Source organism: Eulemur rufifrons, chromosome 17 (genome assembly GCF_041146395.1).
Source record: "Eulemur rufifrons isolate Redbay chromosome 17, OSU_ERuf_1, whole genome shotgun sequence".
Lineage (NCBI taxonomy): Eukaryota > Metazoa > Chordata > Mammalia > Primates > Lemuridae > Eulemur > Eulemur rufifrons.
In genome coordinates, this window is record NC_090999.1 from 48,415 (window position 1) to 75,100 (window position 26,686).

At 49.1% G+C, this 26,686-nt stretch overlaps 1 long non-coding RNA gene across 3 annotated transcripts in view; it reads left to right on the forward strand.

Annotated features, from left to right (window-relative positions):
- Nucleotides 1–3,757: 3,757 nt before the first annotated feature.
- Nucleotides 3,758–26,686, forward strand: part of LOC138398098 (uncharacterized) — an 89,212-nt gene continuing 66,283 nt past the window's right edge. For 2 of the 3 annotated variants that reach the window (XR_011235930.1, XR_011235928.1), the window contains exons 1-4: nucleotides 9,130–9,409; nucleotides 9,744–9,846; nucleotides 14,802–14,930; nucleotides 18,096–18,186. This is a non-coding gene — a long non-coding RNA (uncharacterized lncRNA). Of the gene's footprint in view, nucleotides 3,852–9,129; nucleotides 9,410–9,743; nucleotides 9,847–14,801; nucleotides 14,931–18,095; nucleotides 18,187–26,686 lie in introns of those variants that run through there. The other variant, XR_011235929.1, reaches the window with a different exon arrangement.

Below are 26,686 nucleotides of genomic sequence, written 5' to 3' on the forward strand. Positions count from 1 at the left end.
TCTGTGGTCTGTAGCCCAGGCACCTCAGGTATTTGGCAACCAGGGACATCCCACATATGAGCCCCAGTCCGTGGGCCAGTTCTGCCAGGGTGACGTAGGAAACCTGATACATCCCACAGATGAGCTCTGGTCTGTAGGCCGGTCCCCAAGGGATTTAGGGAATCTGGGACAACCCACAGAGGAGCCCAGGTCTGTAGCCAGTCCCACATTGATTTCAGCAACCTGGGCCACCCGACACAGAAGCTTAGGTGTGTAGACAAGTCACCCCCAGGGATATAGGGAACCTGGGACATCCCACGGAGGTGCCCTGGTTGTAGGCCATATCCCCAGGGATTGTGGGGACCTGGAATAGCTGTAGTCTGTAGGATAGTCCCCCAAGAGATTTAGGGAACCTGGGACATCCCTTAGGTGAGTCCTGGTATGTAGCCTAGTCTTCCCCAGGGCGTTTGGGTACTGGGCGAGCCCACAGGTGAGCCCTGGTCTGTAAATTAGTCCCCAAGGTTTTTGGGCAGCCTGGGACATCCCACAACTGAGCCTTTGTCTGTATGTCAGTGCTCCCCCATCCCCCATGATTTAAGGAACCTCGGACGTCCCACCAATAAGCCCTGGTTTATAGGCCTGTCCTCCCCAGATGTTTAGGGACTCTGGGACTTTCCACAGATGAGCCCTGGGCTGTAGGCCAGTCCCCCCAGGGATTTAGGGAACCTGGGACAGCCCACAGATGAACCCTGGGGTGTAGATCAATCCCCCAAGGGATTTAGGGAGCCTGGGACATCCCGCAGATGGGCTCTGGTGTGTAGGCTAGTCTCCCCAGGGATTTAGGGAACCTGGACAGCCCACAGAGGAGCCCTGGTCTGTAGACAGTCCCACAGTGATTTCAGCAACCTGGGCCACTCGACAGAGATGCTTTGGTGTGTAGACAAGTCAACTCCAGGGATTTAGGGAACCTGGGACATCCCAGAGAGGTGCCCTGGTTGTAGCCCAGGCCCCCAGGGATTGTGGGGACCTGGAATAGCTGTAGTCTGTAGGGTAGTCCCCCAAGAGATTTAGGGAACCTGGGCCATCCCTCACGTGAGTCCTGGTATGTAGCCTAGTCTTCCCCAGGGCGTTTGGGCACTGGGCCAGCCCACAGGTGAGCCCTGGTCTATAAATTAGTCCCCAAGGTATTTGGGCAACTTGGGACATCCCACAGTTGAGCCTTTGTCTCTATATCAGTGCCTCCCCGTCCCCCATGATTTAGGGAACCAGGGACATCCCTCAGGTGAGTCCTGGTATGTAGCCTAGTCTTCCCCAGGGCGTTTGGGTACTGAGCCAGCCCACAGGTGAGCCCTGGTCTGTAAATTATTCCCCAAGGTTTTTGGGCAACTTGGGACATCCCACAGTTCAGCCTTTGTCTGTATGTCAGTGCCCCCCTACCGTCCCCCAAGATTTACGGAACCTGGGACGTTCCACAAATAAACCCTGTTTTATAGACCTGTCCTTCCCAGATGTTTAGGGACTCTGGGACGTCCCACAGAGGAGCCCTGGGCTGTAGGCCAGTCCCCCCAGGGATTTAGGGCCCCTGGGACAGCCCACAGATGAACCCTGGGGTGTAGATCAATCCCCCAAGGGATTTAGGGAGCCTGGGACATCCCACAATGAGCTCTGGTGTGTAGGCCAGTCCCCGCAGGGATTTAGGAAGCCTGGACAGCCCACAGAGGAGCCCTGGTCTGTAGACAGTCCCACAGTGATTTCATCAACCTGGGCCACCCGACAGAGAAGCTTTAGTGTGTAGACAAGTCACCCCCGGGGATTTAGGGAACCTGGGACATCCCAGAGAGGTGCCGTGGTTGTATCCCAGGCCCCCAGGGATTGTGGGGACCTGGAATAGCTGTAGTCTGTAGGGTAGTCCCCCAAGAGATTTAGGGAACCTGGGCCATCCCTCAGGTGAGTCCTGGTATGTAGCCTAGTCTTCCCCAGGGCGTTCGGGCACTGGGCCAGCCCACAGGTGAGCCCTGGTCTGTAAATTAGTCCCCAAGGTATTTGGGCAACTTGGGACATCCCACAGTTGTGCCTTTGTCTGTATGTCAGTGCCCCCCCCCGGCCCCCATGATTTTGGGAACCTGGGACGTCCCACAAATAAGCCTTGTTTTATAGGCCTGTCCTCCCCAGATGTGTAGGGACTCTGGAACGTCCCACAGAGGAGCCCTGGGCTGTAGGCCAGTCCCCTCAGCAATTTGTGGGACCTGGGACAGCCCACAGAGGAGCCTTGGTCTGTAGGTCAGTCCCCCCAGGAGTTCAGGGAAGCTGGGACATCCCACAGCTATCCGTGGTTTGCAGGCCAGCCCCCCCCCCAGGGATTTAGGGAACCTGGGATGTCCCACAGTTGAGCCTTGGTCTGTAGGCCCCTCCCACCCTGTGCTTTAGAGAACCTGGGACATCCCACAGATGAGCCCTGCTGTATAGGCCAGTTCCCCCTGGGATTTAGGGAACCTGGGACTTCCCACAGTTCAGCCTTGGTCTGTAGGCCAGTCCCCCACCTCCCCCTTCACCGACATGTAGAGAATCTGGGACATCCCACGGATGAGCCCTGGTCTGCATGCCCGTCACCCATGGGCAATATAGCAAGGACCCATCCGTACACACACACAAACATTTATGTGGCAGTAGTGGCTCATGCCTGTAGTCCCAGCTACTTGGGAGGCTTAGGATCGCTCCAGCGTGGAAGTTCAGGGTGGCAGTGATCTGTGTTCGTGCCACTGCACTCCTGCCTGGGTCACAGAGACCCTGTCCAAAACAATAACGACAAGAAAAAGAGCTATATCTTGGGGTGGCATATTCTAGTCTTCTACGCTGTCTTACAGAGTGACTGTGTACCATGATGCATTCTCCCAGCAATGAATGAGAATTCCTGCCTTTCCTCCAGCAGTGGTTTGTTCTTTTTTTTGTTGTTTTTTTTTTTTAAAGAGTTTAGTCATTCTTGCAGGTGTGCTCTGGTATCTCATTGCTGTTGTAATCTGCTATTCCCTAACGATACATGATGCTGAGCATCTCTTTGTAGGATTATTTGCCATCTATATATGTTCTTTGGTCACGTGTGTGTTGAGATCTGTACCCCTTTTTAATCGAGGAGTTTGTCTTCTTATTGTTGAGTTTTAAGACTTCTTTTTCTATGTAGAATGTGAATTGTTCCTCCGGTATGTATTTTGCACGTATTTCTTATCATTCTGTGGCTTGTCTTTTTATTCTCTGAATTTGGTCTTTCACAGAGGATGGCTATTGAACGTTATCACAGCCATGGTATTCTTTTTCCGTTGTGGATCAGATTCTTTTTGTTGTTGTGTCAACACCAAACCCATGGCCATGTAAATTTTCTTTTTTGTTTCTTCCCCGAATCTTTAAAGTTTTGCATTGCAGTTGAAGTGTGAGGACGGTTTTGAATGAATTTTGATGTCAGTTGTAAAGTTTATAGCTACACTTATTTCATTCCATATGTTTTCCCTTAATGGTGCCCTCCCTCCCCGTTTTTCTGAAAGACACAGGACAGTGAGCCCATCTGATTTTCAATTTCCAGATCCTGGCTGGGAAGACGCTGAACTCGGAGTCTCACTGGTTCTCCGGCAAGGCCAGGGGGGAGTGTTGGCCGCCGTCCCCGCCCCGATGAGCAGCGAGGGCTGCAGTGCCGGCGCGAGCCACCAGGTGGCGCAGCGCCCTTCATGTCCCGCGGCGGCTGTGCCCGCGGCGTGAGAGGACGCCGTGCTGCCACGTTCGCGTCGTCCCGCGGAGGCCGCCTCCATGCCGCCTGCCGGCCTGGCCTCAGACCCGAAGCGACCGCGTCCTCCTCGTCCGCCCTGAGACGGGAGGCCCCGAGGGTGAGTGCGACCTTCCCGTCCACAGCCCCCTGCTGAGGGGCGGCCGGTCCTCAGAGACCCAGGAGGGGCTCTGTGGGGCCAGTGGACATGAGGCACCCACACTCCTGACCCCACCGAGGTCCCCCACGCCCGGGACGTAGTGGCCACCGGTGTGACGTCCACGCAGTGGCCTCTCCACCCCAGTGGGGTAGCAGCCTCTGAGCTGGACGTGGGTCTGGCTCAGCCTCTGTGAGGGAGTTCGCTGTCCTCTCTGTGTCACTGGCAGGGTGTTAATGTGGTTGCTCATGAACGTAGTTTCCTGACAGCAATTTCGTCCTTCCAGGGAAGGTGGCGTCGCCGCGCAACGTCCTCTGTGTCCCGCCTTCAGAGTCTCCGGCGTCCTTGCCGTGTGAGGTCCGCTGCTTCACGGTAAGTCCTCCCGTGTGTTTGACCGTGTGTTTGGCAGCAGCCACACGCTCCCAGCTCATCACCGTTAACCCCAAATCAGGGGTTCCATTCTTTTTCAATAGTAGCCTCCCTAGTGTGTGTGAGAGGGTATGTCATTGTGGTTGGAATTTGAATTTCGGACGACCTGTGACCTGGGCGTGGACACTGAGCAGGGTCAGTTGCTTGTGTCAGGACGATCTGTGACGCTGGCCGGGACTCTGAGCAGTCACAGTTGGTGGAGTCTGTGAGGACTCCCTGTGACCTGCGACCTCGGTGCAGAGTCTGCACAGGCACAGTTGCTGGTGTCTGTCTGGGAGTGACCAGGAGGAGGGGGCCCCACTCTGACCCATGTGGTGTGCATCCTTGCACATCCTGGGCCGCTCCCCTGCCCAGGCCACCTGTAGCGACACAGGACTGTGTGAGGTGGCACGGGCCTGGGGCTGGGTGCAGGTTGCTCTTGTGAATTCAAGTGAAGTTTGGGGAAGAGCCTTCCCTACAAAACAGGAAAGGAGCCCTTCGACCTACAGTTTTTGAGGTTGTGAACGCAACTCACCTCCCTCAGTACAGAACATAGGGTAGATGTAGCCACATTCCCGACGAACGAGCTCAGGGGAGCTCAGAGGAGTGAGACTTTAGGGTGGAAGACAGGATCCTCTATGTGTCCAGAAATGACTGAGGTACCCTGTGTGGGAAGGGAGAGCCAACCCCGGTGTCCTGCCGCCTTCGTCCTAGCTCCCACAGTTCCCGCTGGAAAAGCCTCCTGGCCCACTGCAGCAGCAGGGGCTCCGGCCATCACACACAGGCTCCACACCTGATAACAAGGAAGAGACGGGTAACGGCTGCTCCTCCCTTCCAGGTCAGCCCAGGAATTCCAGCGGCCCTCGGCTCATCACTTAGTCCGGACCCCACCCTGGGATGTGCAGGAGCCAGGGAGAATAAGCCTTCTTCGATGCCCTGCCCAGCGAGATCCTGATCTCTGCCAGAAAAGGAAGAAAGACATGCATTAAGGGAACCTAAGTGGCTGTCACGGTCTCCCACAAATTGGGACTCCCGGGAGAGTCCCCAGAAGATCTGTGGTCTGTAGCCCAGGCACCCCAGGTATTTGGCAACCTGGGACATCCCACATATGAGCCCCAGTCCGTGGGCCAGTTCTGCCAGGGTGACTTAGGAAACCTGATACATCCCACAGATGAGCTCTGGTCTGTAGGCCGGTCCCTCCAGGGATTTAGGGCACCTGGGACAGCCCACAGATGAACCCTGGGGTGTAGACCAATCCCCCAAGGGATTTAGGGAGGCTGGGACATCCCGCATTGAGGTCTGGTGTGTAGGCCAGTCCCCACAGGGATTTAGGGAAACTGGACAGCCCACAGAGGAGCCCTGGTCTGTAGACAGTCCCACAGTGATTTCAGCAACCTGGGCCACCCGACAGAGAAGCTTTAGTGTGTAGACAAGTCACCCCCGGGGATTTAGGGAACCTGGGACATCCCAGAGAGGTGCCCTGGTTGTAGCCCAGGCCCCCAGGGATTGTGGGGACCTGGAATAGCTGTAGTCTGTAGGGTAGTCCCCCAAGAGATTTAGGGAACCTGGGCCATCCCTCAGGTGAGTCCTGGTATGTAGCCTAGTCTTCCCCAGGGCGTTTGGGTACTGGGCCAGCCCACAGGTGAGCCCTGGTCTGTAAATTAGTCCCCAAGGTATTTGGGCAACTTGGGACATCCCACAGTTGTGCCTTTGTCTGTATGTCAGTGCCCCCCCATTCCCCATGATTTAGGGAACCTCGGACGTCCCACAAATAAGCCCTGGTTTATAGGCCTGTCCTCCCCAGATGTTTAGGGACTCTGGGACGTCCCACAGATGAGCCCTGGGCTGTAGGCCAGTCCCCCCAGGGATTTAGGGCACCTGGGACAGCTCACAGATGAACCCTGGGGTGTAGACCCGTCTCCCAAGGGATTTAGGCAGCCTGGGACATCTCGCAATGAGCTCTGGTGTGTAGGCCAGTCCCTGCAGGGATTTAGGGAACCTGGACAGCCCACAGAGGAGCCCTGGTCTGTAGACAGTCCCACAGTGATTTCAGCAACCTGGGCCACCCGACAGAGAAGCATTGGAGTGAAGACAATTCACCCCCAGGGATTTAAGGAACCTGGGACATCCCACGGAGGTGCCCTGGTTGTAGGTCAGGTCCCCAGGGATTGTGGGGACCTGGAATAGCTGTAGGCTGCAAGATAGTCCCCCAAAGATTTAGGGAACCTGGGCCATCCCTCAGGTGAATCCTGGTACGTAGCCTAGTCTTCCCCCGGGAGTTTGGGCACTGGGCCGGCCCACAGGCGAGCCCTGGTATGTAAATTAGTCCACAAGGTATTTGGGCAACTTGGGACATCCCACAGTTGAGCCTTTGTCTCTATGTCATTGCCTCCCTACCGTCCCCCATGATTTAGGGAACCTGGGACGTCCCACAAATAAACCCTGTTTTATAGGGCTGTCCTCCCCAGATATTTAGGGATTCTGGGACGTCCCACAGAGGAGCCCTGGGCTGTAGGCCAGTCCCCCCAGGGATTTTGGGCACCTGGGACAGCCCACAGATGAACCCTGGTGTGTAGACCCGTCCCCAAGGGATTTAGGGATCCTGGGACATCCCGCAATGAGCTATGCTGTATAGGCCAGTCCCCACAGGGATTTAGGGAACCTGGACAGCCCACAGAGGAGCCCTGGTCTGTAGACAGTCCCACAGTGATTTCAGCAACCTGGGCCACCTGACACAGAAGCTTTGGTGTGTAGACAAGTCACCCCCAGGGATTTAGGGAACCTGGGACATCCCACGGAGGTGCCCTGGTTGTAGGCCAGGTCCCCAGGGATTGTGGGGACCTGGAATAGCTGAAGTCTGTAGGATAGTCCCCCAAGAGATTTAGGGAACCTGGGACATCCCTCAGGTGAGTCCTGGTATGTAGCCTAGTCTTCCCCAGGGCGTTTGGGCACTGGGCCAGCCCACAGGTGAGCCCTGGTCCATAAATTAGTCCCCAAGGTATTTGGGCAACTTGGGACATCCCACAGTTGAGCCTTTGTCTCTATGTCAATGCCCCCCCCCGGCCCCCATGATTTAGGGAACCTGGGATGTCCCACAAATAAGCCCTGGTTTATAGACCTGTCGTCCCCAGATGTTTAGGGACTCTGGGACGTCCCACAGATGAGCCCTGGGCTGTAGGCTAGTCTCCTCAGCGATTTGTGGGAACTGGGACAGCCCACAGAGGAGCCCCGGTTTTTAGGCCACTCCCCAACAGGGATTTAGGGAACCTGGGACAGGCCACAGATGATCCCTGGTCTGTAGATCAGTACCCCCAGGTATTTAAAGACCTGGGACATCCTGAGGATGAGCCGTGGTCTGTACGCCAGTCCCCTTAGGGATGTAGGGTACATGGGACAGCCCACAGATGAGCTCTGGTATGTACGCCAGTCCCCCCCAGGAATTAAGGGGACCTGGACCATTCCCTAGTGAACCCTGGTCTGTAGGCCAGTGCCCCCCAGGGATTTGGGAACCTGGGGCAGCCCACAGAGGAGCCTTGGTCTGTAGGTGAGTCCCCCCAGGGGTTTAGGGAAGCTGGGACATCCCACAGCTAATCCGTGGTTTGCAGGCCAGGCCCCCCCAGGGATTTAGGGAACCTCGGATGTCCCACAGTTGAGCCTTGGTCTGTAGCCCCCTCCCACCCTGTGATTTAGAGAACCTGGGACATCCCACAGATGAGCCCTGCTGTGTAGGCCAGTCCCCCCTGGGATTTAGGGAACCTGGGACTTCCCACAGTTGAGCCTTGGTCTGTAGGCCAGTCCCCCACCCCCCCTTCACCGACATGTAGAGAATCTGGGACATCCCACGGATGAGCCCTGGTCTGCATGCCCGTCACCCATGGGCAATATAGCAAGGACCCATCCGTACACACACACAAACATTTATGTGGCAGTAGTGGCTCATGCTTGTAGTCCCAGCTACTTGGGAGGCTTAGGATCGCTCCAGCGTGGAAGTTCAGGGTGGCAGTGATCTGTGTTCGTGCCACTGCACTCCTGCCTGGGTCACAGAGACCCTGTCCAAAACAATAACGACAAGAAAAAGAGCTATATCTTGGGGTGGCATATTCTAGTCTTCTACGCTGTCTTCCAGAGTGACTGTGTAGCATGATGCATTCTCCCAGCAATGAATGAGAATTCCTGCCTTTCCTCCAGCAGTGGTTTGTTCTTTTTTTTGTTGTTGTTTTTTTTTAAAGAGTTTAGTCATTCTTGCAGGTGTGCTCTGGTATCTCATTGCTGTTGTAATCTGCTATTCCCTAACGATACATGATGCTGAGCATCTCTTTGTAGGATTATTTGCCATCTATATATGTTCTTTGGTCACGTGTGTGTTGAGATCTGTACCCCTTTTTAATCGAGGAGTTTGTCTTCTTATTGTTGAGTTTTAAGACTTCTTTTTCTATGTAGAATGTGAATTGTTCCTCCGGTATGTATTTTGCACGTATTTCTTATCATTCTGTGGCTTGTCTTTTTATTCTCTGAATTTGGTCTTTCACAGAGGATGGCTATTGAACGTTATCACAGCCATGGTATTCTTTTTCCGTTGTGGATCAGATTCTTTTTGTTGTTGTGTCAACACCAAACCCATGGCCATGTAAATTTTCTTTTTTGTTTCTTCCCCGAATCTTTAAAGTTTTGCATTGCAGTTGAAGTGTGAGGACGGTTTTGAATGAATTTTGATGTCAGTTGTAAAGTTTATAGCTACACTTATTTCATTCCATATGTTTTCCCTTAATGGTGCCCTCCCTCCCCGTTTTTCTGAAAGACACAGGACAGTGAGCCCATCTGATTTTCAATTTCCAGATCCTGGCTGGGAAGACGCTGAACTCGGAGTCTCACTGGTTCTCCGGCAAGGCCAGGGGGGAGTGTTGGCCGCCGTCCCCGCCCCGATGAGCAGCGAGGGCTGCAGTGCCGGCGCGAGCCACCAGGTGGCGCAGCGCCCTTGATGTCCCGCGGCGGCTGTGCCCGCGGCGTGAGAGGACGCGGTGCCACCACGTTAGCGTCCTCTGGTCTGCCGGCCTGGCCTCAGACCCAAAGCGACCGCGTCCTCCCCGTCCGCCCTTAGACGCCAGGCCCCGAGGGTTAGTGCGGCCTTCCCGTCCGAGCCCCGCGGGCACCGCCTTCCTGTCCTCAGCCACCTGCTGAGGGGTGGCTGGTCCTCAGAGACCCCAGAGGGGCTCCGTGTGGACATGTGGAAACGGGGCACCCGCAGTCTCCACTCCACCGAGGTCCCCCACGCCCAGGACGTGGTGGCCACGGGTGTCACGTCCTCGCAGTGGCCTCTCCGCCCCAATGGGGTAGCAGCCTCTGAGCTGGACGTGGGTCTGGCTCAGCCTCTGTGAGGGAGGTCGCTGTCCTCTCTGTGTCACTGGCAGGGTGTTCAGGTGGTTGCTCATGAACGCATTTTCCTTACAGTAATTCCGTCCTGCCAGGGAACCTGGCGGCGCAGCGCAACGTCCTCTGTGTCCCGCCTTCAGAGTCTCCGGCGTCCTTGCCGTGTGAGGTCTGCTGCTTCACGGTAAGTTCTCCCGTGTGTTTTACCGCGTGTTTTGCAGCAGGCACACTCTCCCAGGTCAGCACCGTGAACCCCAAATCAGGGGCTCCATTTTTTTAAATACTAGCCTCTGTAATGTGTGTGACGGGGTATGTCATTGTCGTTGGCATTTGAATTTCGGACGACCTGTGACCTGGGCGTGGACTCTGAGCAGGTGCAGTTGCTTGTGTCAGGACGACCTGTGATCCTGGCCAGGACTCTGAGCAGTCACAGTTGGTGGAGTCTGTGAGGACTCCCTGTGACCTGCGACCTTGGTGCAGAGTCTGCACAGGCACAGTTGCTGGTGTCTGTCAGGGAGTGACCAGGACGAGGGGGCCCCACTCCCAACCATGGGGTGTGCACCCTTGCACATCCTGGGCCGCTCCCCTGCCCAGGCCGCCTGTAGCGACACAGGACTGTGTGAGGTCAGCACGGGCCTGGGGCTGGGTGCAGGTTGCTCTTGTGAATTCAAATGAAGTTTGGGGAAGACCCTTCCATACAAAGCAGGAAAGGAGCCCTTCGACCTACAGTTTTTGAGGTTGTGAACGCAACTCACCTCCCTCAGCACAGATCATACGGTAGAGGTAGCCACATTCCCGACGAACGAGCTCAGGGGAGCTCAGAGGAGTGAGACTTTAGGGTGGAAGATTGGAGCCTCTATGTGTCCAGAAATGACTGAGGTACCCTGTGTGGGAAGGGAGAGCCAACCCCGGTGTCCTGCCGCCTTCGTCCTAGCTCCCACAGCGCCCGCTGGAAAAGCCTCCTGGTGCACTGTAGCAGCAGGGGCTCCGGCCATCACACACAGGCTCCACACCTGATAACAAGGAAGAGACGGGTAACGGCTGCTCCTCCCTTCCAGGTCAGCCCAGGAATTCCAGCGGCCCTCGGCTCATCCCTTAGTCTGGACCCCACCCTGGGATGTGCAGGAGCCAGGGAGAATAAGCCTTTTTAGATGCCCTCCCCAGCGAGATCCTGATCTCTGCCAGAAAAGGAAGAAAGACATGCATTAAGGGAATCTAAGTGGCTATCACGGTCTCCCACAAATTGAGACTCCTGGGAGAGTCCCCAGAAGATCTGTGGTCTGTAGCCCAGGCACCCCAGGTATTTGGCAACCTGGGACATCCCCCATATGAGCCCCGGTCCGTGGGCCAGTTCTGCCAGGGTGATGTAGGAAACCTGATACATCCCACAGATGAGCTCTGGTCTGTAGACCAGTCCCCGCAGGGATTTAGGGAACCTGGGACAGTCCACAGATGAACCCTGTTCTTGAATCCGCCCTCCCCCAGGGATTTAGGGAACTTCAGACAGACTAGAGATGAGTCCTGGTCTTTACATAGGTACCCCCAGGGATTTAGGGAACCTGGGACAGCCCACAGATGAACCCTGGGGTGTAAACCAGTCATCTAAGGGATTTAGGGATCTTCAGACATCCAGCAGATGAGCTCTGGTGTGTTGACTAGGCCCATCAGGGATTTAGGGAGCCTGGGACTGTCCACAGAGGAGCCCAGGTCTGTAGACAGTCCCACAGTGATTTCAGCAACCTGGGCCACCCGACAGAGAAGCTTTGGTGTGTACACAAGTCACCCCCAGGGATTCAGGGAACCTGGGACATCCCACAGAGGTGCCCTGTTTGAAGGCCAGGCCCCCAAGGATTCTGAGGAACTGGAATAGCTGTAGTCTGTAGGGTAGTCCCCCAAGGGATTTAGGGAACCTGGGACATCCCTCAGGTGAGTCCTGGTATGTAGCCTAGTCTTCCCCAGGGAGTTTGGGCACTGAGCCAGCCCACAGGGGAGCCCTGGTCTGTAAATTAGTCCCCAAGGTATTTGGGCAACTTGGGACAACCCACAGTTGAGCCTTTGTCTGTATGACTGTCCCCTCCCATCCCCCGTGATTTAGGGACTCTGGGACGTCCCACAGATGATCCCTGGGCTGTAGGCCAGTGCCCTCAGCTTTTTTTGGGACCAGGGACAGCCCACAGAGGAGCCCTGGTTGTAGCCAGGCCCCCAGGGATTTTGGGAACCTGGGGCTGCCCAGAGATGAGCTCTGGTCTGTAGACCAGTCCCTTTCTGGGACTTAGAGAACCTGGGACAGTGCTCAGATGAGCCCTGCTTTGTTGCCCAGTCCCCCCCCCCCAGAATTTAGGAAACGTGGGACAGCCATCAGATGAGACCTGGTTGTAGGCCAGTCCCCCAAAGGATTTAGGGATCCTGGGACAGCATACAGATGAGCCCTATTCTGTAGGCCAGGCCCCCTGGAATTTAGGGAACCTGGGACATCCCACAGATGAACTCTGTTCTGGGGGCCTGTGCCCCCCCCAGGGATTTAGGGGCTCTGGGACATCCCAATAGTTGAGCCCTGGTCTGTAGGCCAGACCCCAAGGGATTTAGGGAACCTGATGTTGCCCAGAGATGAGCCCTGCCCTTTAGGCCATTTCCTTCCAGGGACTTAGGGAACCGTACAAACTCCAGAGATGAGCCCTGCTCTGTAGGCCAGTCCCCAACTCTTGGATTTAGAGAATGTTGGACAACGAACAGATAAGCCTTGTTGGGACTGCCATGTCCTGCGTGAGAAGTGGGGACCCATTCCCTGCATGAGGGGAGATGGGGCCAACGCATCCCACCCACTGTTAGAAAAGGCGGGGCCACAACGCGCTGCTTGAGAGGAGGCAGGGACCCTTGCCCCGAGTGAGAGGAGATTTAGCCAATGCGCTCTCAACACCGTTAGAGCAGGCGGGGCTGCCGCGTCCTGCATGGGGGGAGGTGTGGTGGCCACGCCCTATGGGGCAGGAGCCATGTCTGGGAGGAATTGGGGCCCCCATGCCCGATCGGAGAGGAGGTGGTTCCCCGTACCCTGCCTGAGGATGTGGGGACCCGAATCATGTGTGAGAGGAGGGGGAGCCATGTGCCCTGCATCAGAGGAGGCACGGCCCCTGCGAACTGGTTGATATGAGGCTGCCGTCCCGCCCTGCGTGAGAGGAGGAGGGGTTGCTGTGTCCTGCGTGAGAGGAGGAGGGGCCAATGTGCCTCCCCCACAGAAGAGGAGGGACCTTGTGCCCTGCATCGGAGGAGGTGGTGCCACCATGCCTTGCCTGAGAGGAGGCTGGACACCTGGTCCGTGCTTGACAGGAGGTGGCTCTCTGTGCCTGCTTGAGAAGAGGTTAGGTGGTTGTGTCCTGCGTGAGGGGAGGAGGGGCCAATGCACCTGCCCCACAGAAGAGGAGGGGCCCCATGACCCGCATCAGAGAAGGCGGTGCTGCCATGCCTTGCCTGAGAGGAAGCGACGCACCTGCGCCCTGCTTGACAGGAGGCAGCCCTCTGTGCCCTGGGTGAGAGGAGCAGGGGCCAACGCGTCCCACCCACTGTTAGAAGGGGCAGGGTCACAACGCCTTGCTTGAGAGGAGGCGGGGCCCCTTGCCCAGAGTGATAGGAGGTTAAACCAAGGCACCCCCCGCCCCCGCCATTAGAGCAGGCAGGGCTGTCTTGACCTGCATGAGGGGAGGTGGGATGGCCACGCCCAATGGGGGAGGAGCCAGGACTCCTCAGCCAATCGTGGGAGGAAGTGGGGCCCCATGCCCCACAGAAGAGGAGGTGGAGTCCCCTACCATATATGAGAGGAAGTGGGGTCCCGAATCCCAAGTGATAGGAGGTGGGGCTGCCGTGCCCTGCGTGAGAGGAGGGGCCAAGCCCTCCCACCCACTGTTAGAGGAGGTGGAGCCACAACGCCCTGTTAGAGAGGAGGCAGGGCCCCTTGTCCAGAGTGACAGGAGGTTTAGCCACTGCATCCCTCCCACCGTGAGAGCAGGCGGGGCTTTTGCACCCTTCATGAATGGAGGTGGGATGGCCACGCCCTATGGGGGAGGAGTCAGGATTCCTAAGACAATCCTGCGAGGAAGTGGGGCCCCCTTGCGCCACGGAAGAGGAGGTGGGGCTACATACTCCAGATAAGAGGAGGTAGGGGCCCGAATCCAGCGTGAGAGGGGTGTGCCTGCCATGCCCTGCGTGAGAGGAGGAGGGGCCGTTGCGTCCCAAACACTGTTAGAGGAGTTGGGGCCACAATGCTGTGTTTGAGAGGAGGCAGGGCCCCTTGCCCAGAGGGAGGGCGGTTTAGCCAATGCACCACCTCCTCCGTTAGAGCAGGCGGGGCTGCCAGGCCCTGCATGAAGGGAGGTGGGATGGCCACATCATATGGGGGAGAAGCCGGGAATCCTGAGCCAATTCTGGGAGGAGGTGGAGCCTCCACGCCCAGCGAAAGAGGAGGTGGGGCCCCGTAGTGTCTTTCCCATGATTCTCAGGTAGGCCCCCTGTGGACGCCTGAAACCAGGATACTATCAAACCTTACTTATACTATGATTTTTTCCTACACATACATGTTTATGATAAAGTTTAATTCATAGATTAGGCATAATAAGAGATTTACAACAATAATAATAAAATGGAAGAATTATAACAAAACACTATAACAAAAGTTATGTGAATGTGGTCTCTCTCTCTCTCTCTCAAAATAACTTACTGTGCTGTACTTGCCTATTTTCAGACCTCACTTGACTGCTGGTAACTGAAACTAAGCATAAGTACATATGCCGACTGATAACCAGAGCAAAACATTTTAGCTGAAAGGTCTTCCTTCCAAACTCCTAGGAGAAAGGACAAGAGGGAAAATTTGTGAGCATTATAAAAGTATGCTTATCGCTGATACTGCCTTAAACCACAGGTGTATGGCATCTCCTCCCGTTAGATGTCAGATACAGACTGACTTTGATAGACAACCTACTTGGAACGCAGATTTGGGGTGACCTTGCCAAATTGGTAACGGCTGGTCCTGTCCTTGTTGCAGTCCTGTTTGCATATGCACGGAATGGGAATGTAGCACCTGTCTGCAATTCCTCTTGACCACGGATTAAAAAGATATTAAAACCAGGTGGCCGGTTTTGTTGCCTGCAGAACCAGCGGCGCTAGGACCGCGGACGCCGACTGCCGCCTTGGTGCCTGTGGGGACGGAGGGCGCCTGTGGTTGCGCAGGACGTGCTGAAGCGGCTGCGGGCAGCGTCGCGGAAGCCGGCCGGAGCGGAGGTAGGAGCCGCGTGCAGGGCTCCAGCGGGCACAGCCTACCCGGGCAGCCGGGCGGCAGGGAGGAGCGGCCCGTGGGGACGCCAACTTTCCCGGCGACGGCGCTTAACTTCCCGCCTGGACGCGGCCGCGGCTGGTGAGGACACACAGTAAGTGCCGGCTGCAGGGCCCCCGCGCCTCCTGGCCTCGCCCGGTGCGACCGTGGCGTCCTCTGAGGCTGCGGGCGGCCAACATGGCGCCCCCGGGCCCCGAGCCCGCCGGTCCCCGGCTGAGGCCCCAGAGGCGCCGGGCGGCGGGAACAGGCGCCTCCGGAGGGAGGGCCGGGCGCGGGGCGGCGGAGCCGGAGAACAATGGTGGGGAAAGCCCGGGGGCGCGGGGCGGAGGCCCGGGAGGACGGCGCGGGGCCTGCTCGGGCCGGGAAGCCGCGGAGTCGCGTGAGCACGCCCGCTGGGCCCCGCGCCGCCCGCCCGGCCAGGCCTCGGGCCGTGCGCGGTGGGGCCGGCGGCAGCGCGGGCCCGGCGTGCGGAGGGCGGAGAGGACAGGACGCTTCGCGGGCTCCGGGCGCCGTGGGCAGTGGGAGCCCCGGCGCAGGGTGGGGCCGAGGCCAGGCGGGGGTCTGTGCGTGTCCGGGGGGCTGCGGGCGACCCCGGGAGCGAGGCCGCCGCTGCCTCAACGGGTCCTCGCGGGCCTCCGGGACTGTCCTGTGGGGTTCGCCGCCTCCTCCCGCCGGAGCTCTGGGGAGAAGCTGCCGGGCCGCGCTGGGACGAGGGGCTCCTTGGGGGCGGCCGGCCGCGAACTTTCCTTTGCTCTGTCCTGCCTCGCGCTTTTCTTCAGAGCCAGCTGTGGAGGCGCTTGCGGTGTGTGTGTGTGTGTGTGTGTGTCCGCTTTGCGGGGTGTGCACAGCACCTGGTGTTTTACACGGCGCCCTGTGCGGGGTCGTATGTGGTATGTACTCAGAGTCATGCTGTGTACACAGCATCCTTGTCACTTAAGCTGTGTATGCAGGACCGAGTGTCATATACAGTATTGCACAGTACCCAATGCCATATACAGTGTGTACATAGTACCTAGTGTTATGTACTGTGTGTACACACTGTCCTTGTCACGCTGTGTATGCAAGCGCTACCTGTTGTCTCATACAGTGTATATGAAATGCTTGGTGTCATAGACAACGGTGTATACATAGTACCGCATGTCATACATGGTGTGTAGGGAGTATTCTTGTCCTTAATCCCTTACCAACATTTTTACTAGGAATTTTCACAAGAAGTAAAAAGTAACTGATTTGAGTTCAATGTCTACTTGTATCTCTCACGTATTAACTTTGAGTTACTTACTTGCAGTGCCACTGTCATATTTCAAAACAAGTATGAATCTGCTTTGGCGCAGAGACTCTGTGCAGAGGTTGCACTGCAGGTTGTCAGTGTTTTGCCCTCCAGTAGTCTTGGTTTTTGAAATGTTTTGGTGTCTACGATTTTATAACACAGATGAGTTACAATAATATGTGTTAATATCATGTATTGTCCATCTACTGTATATCAGCCACTGTGCAATTATTTACATATATTATCTCACTTAAAACCCTTACGTGTTATCTTAAAAGCATAGCAGTCCTCCTTTAAGTTATAGAAGGTTCACCTCCTTGTAACACACCCCTCATCCCATCCCATTGCATGACAAACAGAAAAACACACACAGAACAGAAGTGGGGGAATCAGATGTTTTGAGAGAGAATGTGATCTGTGTCACATGAAAGTTTGAGAATCCCTGGAATAAGAGGTAAATGATAGAAATGAAGATAATGGGAGAGAGATAAGACTCTAAATCTAAATACTCAATAAAGTAGTCTTTTTGAGTAATCATGGCTTAACTTTAATTTTTAAAACATATACAGAAATGAAGTATTGCTTTAAAGAAAGAGCTTATGTGTGCGTAGGTACCTGCTGTTATGTTTTTTTCTGTAGGAAATTCATAAAAAGTTACTTAGTTTATATTGTGAAAATGCTATACGAGCTTTAATATAAAAATTAGTTACAAATGGAAAGAAATAGTCTATAACATAAAAATTATTTGGAGTTTTCTTAGTATTTGTAAAATCCATTACATACTTTAGCAGGGAAACTTAGGAAATTAGATATTTAACTCAATTCAACAAAGAATCTAATTAGATATTTAATCTTTCTTTTTTGTATATTTTCTATTTCAGAGTAGTATTCTGATTTTTAACTCAGGTTTCTTTTAAGGGAAATTTAGCATCTTGGAATATATTTTCACAATTAAGGTGCAGGGTAAGATCTTTTAAATGTGTTTGATCAGAAGCAATAGAAATACCCTTATGTGCAAACACTGAAGCAATTTATTCACACTATTAAATCATTGTAAAGTTGCATTTGCACTGGGTATGTGGCAGATTTCACTTACAGTTGGTAGCATCAGCAATTGTCCAGACTGTTTGCTCCATAAATGGCTAAAAGTTTGTTTACCTTTATGTAAAACTAAAAAGAGAAATGATGAAGGTAATAGAATACTGTTGCATCAGAGTTTTGAAGGAGTCACATAGACTGTTATCTATATGTTCTTCAGAAATGAGAGAGATACATTTCCAGATCACATTATCTTATATGTTAGTTGGAAAATGTGTGTTGCTGAAAACTTGTACACAAAGTTTTATTTTTTAAACTGAATAATAAGTATAGTAGGTAAGCTAGTTTTATTGTAAATAAATGCTTTTATAGTTCAAGTTACTTCATAATTAAATCTGTTTCATAAAATCACATTAAAATTGCATTTTTTGTACAAGTAGAATATATGCAATTTTAATGTCTTAACTTCATTTATTAATACATTGTTATTTATTGAAACTCTGCTATGTGCCATACACTTGCTAGGTGCTGAGGTGAACAAGATAAGAGAGTTCTTGCCATTGCAGACTTTATAGTTCAGAGTAACCCAATTACTGAAGGAAGCACAATAAAGTGTAACAGAAGAGAATAAGTCCAGGGTACTGTGGAACAGAAGCTGAATTAAGATACATTGTATTTGAGTTAAAATTACTTAGGAGGTGTTAGCACTGATGATTTAAACTTTATTCTAATTTGTAACTTTTTTACTATATTAACCACCTGAGGGTTTTTAAAATCAACTTACTTTTTTTTTTTTTGGCTACAGTGCCCTGGCATCAGCCTAGCTCACAGCAACCTCAAATTCCTGGCCTCAAGCAAACCTGCTGCTTTAGCCTCCTGAGTAGCTGGGACTACAGGTATGTGCCACCATGACCGGCTAATTTTTTCTATATATTTTTAGTTGTCCAGCTAATTTCTTTCTATTTTTAGTAGAGCCAGGGTCTCGCTCTTGCTCAGGCTGGTCTCGAACTCCTGACCTCTAGCAATCTGCCCATCTCAGCCTCCCAGAGTGCTAGGATTAAGGCATGAGCCACCACTCCTGGCCTAAAAGCAACTTTCTTATGTTAATTTTTTACAGTACTCTGTTAAAAAGTAGACCTGTATTAAATATCAAACATATACTATATTCTCCAGATATTATCTGGGCATTTAAGTGAAAGGTAGACCCATTTAAAAGTTTTCAGTGTTGGGTTTTTTTTTTTTTTTCCTGGTTTGGTCAACTTGTATGTTAAGTAAATTTAAAATATAATTTAAAGAATGTAGGATCTTCTTTCTTAGGTTAAGCATTTATCATATGGACATAAAAGCAAGATATACAAATATTTTTCAATGGATTTCTGTTGAGAGCTTGTCACATTAATTCTCATAAGTGGGATTAAAAATACTACTTAAAAAAATTTAGTTAGATACTATGGTTTATAGTTAGAGAATCTGACTTACATACATTTTAATTTGACTATGCACATTAGATCACTTTGCAAGTCCACTTTGCAAGCAGTTTCTAGCAAGCTAGGTTTTATCACAAACAGTGCCTGTGGCACTACCATTTTTTTTTTTTTAATATGTCCATCATTGAGCATCTTCCATACTAGGCAGTGTACATTTTCCATTTAGTCTTCACAACAGCATCATGAGGGGAATGTTGTTATAACGATTTTATAATAAGGGAAGAGACATAGTTAAATTGCTGGTACCCAAGTTCACACAGACATAATCAAATTGGTTTCAATCCATGGGTATGACTACCAAACCTGTAGTATGTTATGCTATTCTGTCTCCCTAAAACCCATCAACCTCTTGGGTCTTTGTACTGATATGCCTTCATGTTCCCAATGTACTTTTATAAGTCTCCAAAAGTATGTAATATTAACAGAATATAAAAACTATGCTCATTCTACCTACAAAAGCAGGAGGTGGAAAGGCAAGGATATTAGGAAACTCCTGGTAATCAAAACATTCCATATATAAAGTTCTAGTTAATTCCAATTTCACTGGTGATGATAGCTGGCAATCTAAGAACAAGTGTGGATAATTGGCTCATTTTCTTGCTGTCACTACGGTAGCTCACATTATAAAGATAACTTGAGGCAGGAGCAGTGGAGGTGGGGAGACCTATGATCTTTATTTTAATACTTATGTAATGGAGAAAAATGTTTGAAAACACTTGGAATTAACTCCAACATTAAAGCATTCTTGTCTTCAAAGGGGAAGTCATTGTCTTGAGGAATCTTTTAACATGCCTTCTCCTGGATAAGTTCAATTTACATTGAAATAGCTAATTTCTTGAAAGCTGTGGTAAATGTTAAGGCTTCAGAATTCCATTAGGTGTGCACTGTCATCTAAAATAAAATACCATTTCATGAGAAGCATGTGGTGAAGAGAGTAACAGATCAAGTGAGTTATAGCATCCACAGATCCAGATCATCCTGACAGCCATCCACAGTAATGTTCCAGTGGGTTATTAAATATGATTTTCTCATATTTGATAGCTATGGAAAGATTTTAGAAAACAAATTTTTTAAGGAAGGCTAAGTATAGAGAAGCTCTCTCAGTTTGAAAGCTATTATGAATTTTTTAGTTTTCTCTTTTAGTAGATTCTTGATTTACCTGCTTATTGTTTTTCTATCTCAAAAGTGCATCTGAAAAATGCTGTTTGAGAGAGCAAGTCCTTAATTTTCAATTGAATTTTGACATGGGGCCCTTCCCCAATTAATATAAAATATGCTTATTTTAACTGCCTGGTCAAAAAATAAGAATAATTTATTTGGGATTTCCATTGATGGCAAATTTAATAGGTTTTGGGAGGAGGTGTATTTACCATTAGAGATGTTATCTTTTTAAATTATAGACAATATAAAGTCTAAAGTAATTTTTTTCTACTGTACTTATAATTTATCATTTCTCTTATATGTTTGGAAATATCAAGTTTAATATCATTTAATATCAACATACCTGAAACGTTTCTTTTGAAATACCTACTTATTTACCACTCTTCACATATATGTTCTACACAATCTTAAGAAGCCTCTTACTTGTGATTAATGTTCACGTTGGTTTGTTTCAGGCAAGAAACTGCCATTTGAATCATTTGAAAGTTTTTATTGTTTTTAAGGACTATTCAAATAAAACTAGTTTTAGTCCCAGTTACTTTCAAGTGACTTAAAAGCCAAACGACGAGCAGTCTAATATAAAGTTGGACTTTCTCTTGGTTCACCTGCATTTTTAGACAAATGCTGATGAAAAATGTACTATTGTAAGCCTTAGTTACAGCAGTATTTGTACCATATTGTTTTAAATGAATTATTTGGGATTTTAGGTGACGGTGCTACACAAGTCACATTAGGAAGAAACAATATTTAGCATGCTGGTTCTCAATCATGAGTGAGCATCTAAATTGCTTTTTAAATTTTTACAAAAACATTAAACCAGAATCTCTGGGGATGGATCTAAGCTCTAAGTTTTAAAAGTTACACTTTTTTAAATGTTTCACATTTCAAATTTTTTATTTTTCTAAGTGGTATTCATGCTTTCTTTTTAAATATTTCTTTTTGGAATAGATTATAGAAAATGGTGTACCCTGGGACCTTTCGCTCTAAATCTCAGAAATTCTCTTTCAAGAATCAGATCTGGCCGGGCACGGTGGCTCACACCTGTAATCCTAGCACTCTGGGAGGCCGAGGTGGGCGGATCGTTTGAGCTCAGGAGTTCGAGACCAGCCTGAGCAAGAGCGAGACCCCATCTCTACTAAAAATAGAAAGAAATTATATAGACAGCTAAAAAATATATATACAGAGAAAAAATTAGCCGGGCATGGTGGTGCATGCCTGTAGTCCCAGCTACTCGGGAGGCTGAGACAGGAGGATCGCTTGAGCTCAGGAGTTTGAGGTTGCTGTGAGCTAGGCTGATGCCACAGCACTCACTCTAGCCTGGGCAACAGAGTGAGACTCTGTCTCAAAAAAAAAAAAAAAAAAAAAAAAAAGAATCAGATCAATTAAGTTTCCTGGGGAAAAAAAGACGATAATCAAAACAATCTGGGGGAAAAAAAACACAACCTGAAAAATAAATGCATCCTGGAAGAAAGCCTTAAGTCTTTTCAGGTTCCTCAGAAATGCTACCGTGTTGCTAGGTAAGATGGATATCAAAGGTCCCATTGGCTGATGTTCCCCAGTGGGCTCAGATATAGCTATAATCACAGATAAATATGTACCATATCTTGAGGTAGGTAATATTCAGGAGATAGGCTGACGTCCAGTTTGAATGTCTGGGCGTTCCAGTAACTGGACTGAAAAGCAGCAGCATGGTGTTCCTGCCCCTTCTGCCCTCAGTGCTCTGGATTTCTCATAGTCCTGTAGGAAAATCAGAAAAGCTTGGAAGCCTTTCCCTAGGGCAGTCGGACCAACCATTTGGGGGGTCACATCTGCAGTCCATGGTGAGACAACCTGAGAAAGTTTTCCGGGCTGTGCCCTGCTCTCTGGCTAGCGTCCTCTTTTCCCTGGCCTTTTTTTTTTTTTTTGAGACAGAGTCTCACTCTGTTGCCCAGGCTAGAGTGAGTGCCGTGGCATCAGCCTAGCTCACAGCAACCTCAAACTCCTGAGCTCAAGCGATCCTACTGTCTCAGCCTCCCGAGTAGCTGGGACTACAGGCATGCGCCACCATGCCCGGCTAATTTTTTCTATATATATATATTTTTTAGCTGTCTATATAATTTCTTTCTATTTTTAGTAGAGATGGGGTCTCGCTCTTGCTCAGGCTGGTCTTGAACTCCTGAGCTCAAACGATCCGCCCACCTCGGCCTCCCAGAGTGCTAGGATTACAGGCGTGAGCCACTGCGCCCGGCCTTCCCTGGCCTTTATCTGGGTTTCAGATGATTCTTCCTGTTCCTTCAGATTGGGGGTGGCATTTCCACCTACAGGTTGTTCAGTGGGTATGGCCATCCAGAGGAGGAGATTCAAAGTCTTTCAGCTGAGTTCTAGAAGATTCTGACTTACATCTTTTGCCCTGGGAAGAAGTCCTTGAGCTGCAAGACCCATCCACAGCAATAGATTCAAAGCCTTTGGGCAGAGTATGAGGAGAGTATGACTTAATTCCTTTGTTCTGGGAAGAAGTCCTTGAGCTGTAAGACTTACTGTGGCTTCAGCCACTACTGGACAATATCTGTGTTCACTCCTCACTAACTGGATTTCTCACACAAGCATTTTGAGGCTTCATAGTGATCCTAGGACCTAGGCAGTTGTGATAATTTCCACAGGTTTCTTTAATTCCTCTGTAATATAGGTTCATAATTCTCCACCAGTTTCACAAAAGTCAAGGTGCATGGCAGATTGGTTTTAAAGGAACAGGGACATGTAGGAAGTGACAGGAAAGCCTCCCTGGGCCTGGTACTGTTGACAGGGTGTTCAGCAGAGTCTGGTCCGTGTTCTTTATTTGCTTCTCCCACTGTGTGACATGGCCCTTCCCCAGGTGGCTGGATTCCCAGTGGTGTCAGTGTTCTGTCTTCTCAGTTTACCTCGGGGGAGAACACACAAAGTTCTGTGTTTTTAAAGTGTGTTCAGTCAAATTTTCTAAATACACATAATTTTCTCAGTTTCAGATTATCCGATACAGTCAAGAATTATATTCTTTTTTTTTTTTTTTTTTTTTTTTTTTTTTTTTTTTTTTTTGAGACAGAGTCTCACTCTGTTGCCCAGGCTAGAGTGAGTGCCGTGGCGTTAGCCTAGCTCACAGCAACCTCAAACTCCTGAGCTCAAGCGATCCTCCTGTCTCAGCCTCCCGAGTAGCTGGGACTACAGGCATGCACCACCATGCCCGGCTAATTTTTTTTCTATATATATTTTTAGCTGTCCATATAATTTCTTTCTATTTTTAGTAGAGATGGGGTCTCGCTCTTGCTCAGGCTGGTCTCGAACTTCTGAGCTCAAACGATCCGCCCACCTCGGCCTCCCAGAGTGCTAGGATTACAGGCGTGAGCCACCGCGCCCGGCCAAGAATTATATTCTTAATTGCTGCTGTTAGAATTGCATTTTAAAGAGAATATTTTTATAAAATTTGATCTTGAACAGAGTAGAAAATGTTAGGTGGTTATACTATTGTGAGTCAGTATTCTTAAGTAGGTACCATTTGATACTATTATCCTAAATATTGTAAATAATAGGCAAGGAAAAGAATCTGAAGTCTGAATCACAGAAAATAATTGCCTTTGAAAAATATGAATTATCTGAAAAAAGGCTAAACTGAAAATTGGCCACTTCAGTCTCTGGTCTCTGTCTAAGCAACTCAGTCCTCAGGCTCCTTTTGGAGTCTCCGTTCCTGCACTGTGGCCTGAGAACTGCTTCAAGGCAGTGAACTGGTGATATCTTAAAAATAGAGTTTACATTTGGAAGGGCAACACACTAGTAAAGTATAACTAAATATATTCAGTTACCTTACATTTTAAATATCTGTACTGTACATTCTGGGTATGTTTTGGTGTATATGGGGAAGGATTTTATACTTTATCAAGCCTCACACTTTAAGTAGACATTATATCACTTAGGAGAATGGCACTTTATTGTGAGAAAGGACAAAGGCTGAAACAGTCTAATGAAGTGCATTGTTTTCACTCTTCTTTCTCTTCCTTTTTTATGGAACCCTGCTCCTTAGACGATGTAATGGTCACTAGTTACCTTGCCCATCCTATCTTCAAAGATAATGAAGGGGAATGTTTGAGATATGTCATTGTGAGTGAAGGAAATAGTTTGCCAGAATTCACCCAAAGTTAGCCTGAAAGCATTACATGCCTGGCCCAGCACCATCCTGGCAGGTTTGAGTGATTAGCCATGCCTCAGGCTGTGGCCTGCGTTTGGCAATTTCAGGAAAATAATTTAGATTTAAAATACATGGCACATGTTAATAAACTATTGTAGCACAAAGGCTTATATAATTCTCTCTACTTTTGGAAGCTTGAAAAATGTCCATAACAGATAGTTTTAAAAGTTAATAGTAACAGTAATGAGGGAAACTTTCCTAGAGGGTGGGGGAAAGTCTCAAAGGAAGAGGAGACACACAGAAAAATCAGGAATCATTGAAAATTCTTTGTTAATTGATAATTTTACATAGAAGCTACAAAAATAATCCTCTGCTGACTCCCCACTTGAACAAAGTGACATGTAAATTGGCTCCAGTGACTTTTTTCCATAAATATGATTCTGTGGCTTCTAGTCTATTTACAAGGTTTTGCAGCTGTTACTAGTATCTGCTTTTAGAACATTTTCACTGCCCCCAAAAGAAACCCCAGATGCAATATCAGTCGTCTCCCGTTCTCTTCTCATCCCAGCCCCTGGCATTCACTATTCTACTTTCTGTCTCTGGATTATCTATTCTGGACATTTCATATGTGTGAAATCATATGATATATGGCCATTTGTGTCTAGCTTCTTTTACTTAGAACATTTTCCAGGTTCATCCATGTTGTAGTATGTGTCACTACTTCATTCCTTTTTATGGCTGAATAATGTTTCATTGTGTCAATAATATTCCATTGGATGTAACACATTTTGTTTATCCATTGATCAGTTGATGGACATTTGAGTTTTTCCCACTTTTTGGCTATTATGAATAATAATGCTGTGAATATACATGTACCTGTTTCTGTGTGGACATATATTTTCAGTTCTTTTGGGCATAAATGTAGAAGTGGAATTGCTGTGGTCATGTGGCAACTCTGTTTTCTTTTTGAGAAACTGCTGAACTGCTTTTGAAAGCAGCTGTACCATTTTACATTCCTACCAGCAAAGAATCAAAATACCAGTTTCTCTGCATCTTTGTCAGCCCTTGTTATTGTCCAGATTTCCTGACTATAGCTATCCTGGTGGTCATGAAGTGGCATCTCATTGTGATTTTCATTTGCATTTCTCTAATGACTAGTGATGTTGAGCATCCTAGTGCTTATTGGCCGTTTGTTTATCTTCTTTGAATAAATGTCTGTTCACATCCTTTGTCCATGTTTTAGTTGGGTTGTCTTTATATGGAATTGTAAAAACCTTTTATGTGTTTTGAGTAGAAGTCTTTTATCAGATGTAGGATTTGCAGGTCTTTTTGACCATTCTGTGGCTGTCACTTTCTTGATGGTGTCCTTTGAAGCATAAAAGTTTTTAATTTTGATGTTGTCCACTTTATCCATTAATATTTTTTCTTTGGTTGCCTTTTGACGTGATATATCCCTTTTTTCCAGTTTGCATTCCACTGTGTAGATGCCCTGCACTGTATTCCACCAGTTCCTTGTGGATTTACTATTACAAAGACTGCTATAAGACATGAATGTGTAGGTACATCATTTTTTATTTTTCCAGTGGGATTGCTAGGTCAAAGAGAAAATGCATATGTAATTTTGGTGGTTATTGCCACATTTCCCTCCATAAAGATTGAGACATTTTCTGTTCCCACCACTGCTGTATGAGAATCCCTGTTTCTGTACAGTTGTACGACAGAGTACATTGCCAGGCTTCTATAGTTTTGCGAGTCTGATAGGTATTAAATAGAAATGCTATATTAGATGTAGTTTAGAAATTGGTCTTCTCTAAGAGAAATTGTCTTTCCATAACTTGACCTTTTGTGTTGTGTTTTCTGTTTGTCCATATCTTTTGCTCAGTTTTCCCATTGAGTTTTTGGGGCTTTTTCTGAAATTTTAGAGGTTTCTTTTCTTTCTTTCTTTCTTTCTTTTTTTTTTTTAACATATTGAGGATATTAACCCTTAATTCATAGTTTAATTTGTAAAAATTTCTTTTACCTATCCCATTTGTCATTTATATTTTTACCTTGTTTATAGTGTACTTTGGACATGTAAAAGGTTTTAATTTTGTTTGTTTGCTTTAGGTTTTGTGGGGTCTTTTTGTGTTTTTGTGTGTATGTGGTGGTAGTCCCATTTTTCAGCCTTTCACTTGCTTTGCTTCTGGATTTTGAGTCATAGGAAAGGCTCAGGCAGGAGGATCTCTTGAGGTCAGGAGTTTAAGACCAGCTTGAGCAACATAGCAAGACCCTGTCTCTATAAAAAGTAGAAAAATTAACTGGGTGGGGTGGCATGTGTCTGTGGTCTAAGCTACTTGAGAGACTAAGGCAGGAGGATGGCTTGAGCCCAGGAGTTTGAGGTTGCAGTGAGCTATGATGATGTCACTGCACTCTAGCTCAGGCAAGAGTGCAAGACCCTGTCTCCAAAAACAAACAAACAAACCAAAAAAAAAAACAACTGGAATCTGTCTTCCCAAACCCTGCCACTGCTTTATCAATTAAATTTATTAAATCCTTTGTTGTCATTTAAATGATGTTCACTGTATCTTCACCAGGAGTAGATTCTATTTCAAGAAACCACTTTCTTTGCTCATT